Source organism: Schistocerca piceifrons, unplaced genomic scaffold (assembly GCF_021461385.2).
Source record: "Schistocerca piceifrons isolate TAMUIC-IGC-003096 unplaced genomic scaffold, iqSchPice1.1 HiC_scaffold_961, whole genome shotgun sequence".
Classification (NCBI taxonomy): domain Eukaryota; kingdom Metazoa; phylum Arthropoda; class Insecta; order Orthoptera; family Acrididae; genus Schistocerca; species Schistocerca piceifrons.
Window position 1 is genome coordinate 1085540 of NW_025729236.1, and position 1961 is coordinate 1087500.

Below are 1961 nucleotides of genomic sequence, written 5' to 3' on the forward strand. Positions count from 1 at the left end.
GCTGCGTCAACTAGAGCTGAGCAGCCGGCCGCCCGGGAGTGTGTCCCGGGGGCCCGCGCGAACACGCAAGCGTCCGCTCAATCATTCTGCAAACAGGAGGAGGCTGAGCTCCCCTGCACAATACACCTCGAAACCCTCTCAGGTCCCGGCGGCGCGCAGCGCCGTCCCAAGTACTTGGTCGGGTTCGAGAGAGGCGCAATCGCCCGGAGTTAGGCGAGTAGACGCTTTCGGTGCGACCACCCGTGCTCCCAACTGAGCTTGCCGCTGCCGACAGAGGCCCGGGAGCGTGCTGTCGTGGCATTGCCGGCGGGAGACAACACGCGCCACCTACGGTGACCGGCAGCTCCAACGCCAGCGCCACAGAAGGACAAAAGCCCCACTTGGGTGCCGAAGCGAACTCTCCCAGCACAGCGCACGCGCCAACACATCCGCACAGCTGCGATACAAACCACCAGCGAGAACCGCTGGGGCGACCGAGCAGCAGACGGCGTCGCGGCGCCGAGCGCCGGGCGGCGGCGCATCCTCAACGCACACAGTCCTCAATCGGACCAGCACACTGAAGATGTCCACCGCGCTTCGCACCGGGCCCGCGAGGACCTACTTTGGCCGCACGGCGCCGCGCGCAGGGTGCGCCGGCGCGCAGCTGCGACGCCTGCCGCGTCCGTCGGCCGGCGCGCCTGCCACTGGCCGCCCCCACCAGCCGGCTGTAGCGCGTGCGCCCACGCACCGCGCGGCCAGCACGCCGGGAGGCGCCCCCTCACCGGCCGGGGACGGTCCCACCCAGCCACCGCCGCGTATCGCTTCACACCCAGATGCCGTTCAGTTTCGTCGGCATGGTGGGTATCGCTGGAACAACCGGTTAGTACCTCAACCTATCGTCGCCATCACCGATTCACCTCTAGCGAGAACAACCGCACCACAACGGGTTACCATTTGTTCATTTGCGTAACTTCACCAGAAAACGCAGGCGTCCATCGCCATTTGCAACTTCAACGACTATTGCATGCCTGTGTCAGGTGTCACGCCACACTACGTCTGCCCACATACACGCAACAAAATGTGCACGCCTAGACAATACGTGGAAGGTGGCCCCCGTACGTATGCGATGTCCATTGCTCGAACGACTGTGAACCGGCCTCTGTAGCATGTCGCAGATATGGAACGCGGTGCACCATGCCATCACGGTGTGTGAGGAGAGACGACTAGGTCCGAATACATCAACAGACAGCTCATGCTGATCGCCATCCACGGCGTCCGTTCCTCCCACACGTCTCTATGGCGTACCACACTGCAATCCAGCTCTCATAGGGAGACGACACGTAGCTGCGTGCACAATATTTGCACTGTATGGTCCGCCGTTTTTGGGCGCAGTCGTTGTACGGTCACACATGTGCCACGATGTATCATTCAGTACATAAGGACGAATGTGCAGTACAGATTGTGGTTCACGCGTACGACATCAGCGGACAGTTGACACAGGCCGCACCACAACGTAGCCTGCGTACGTCGCATGCGAAGGGCATTGAACATGCAAACTTGTCACCAACCAGCTTGCGAAGGCAGGGGGCAAGGTGGGGACGTGGGGAGGGGTGGGGGGGGGGGGGCGGCATGTACGTCCTGCTGCCATCCACATTACAGTGTACAGCAGGAGCATGTGGAAAGTCAGCAAGACTTGCAAGGTGTTTAACATGAAGCGATACACAGGGGAGCGGGCAGTGCGAGTAGCGAACTATATTGCGAGGGTTGCGGGTGGGCAACACTACACTAATTGAACGAGTCGTATAACAATTACAGAGCAGGTTTAGGCAACAACGTGGGTTACGTTAGCGGACAACGTGGGTTAGGTTAGGGGACAACGTGGGTTAGGTTAGGGGACAACATGGGTTAGGTTAGGGGACAACATGGGTTAGGTTAGGGTACAACATGGGTTAGGTTAGGGCACAACATGGGTTAGGTTAAGG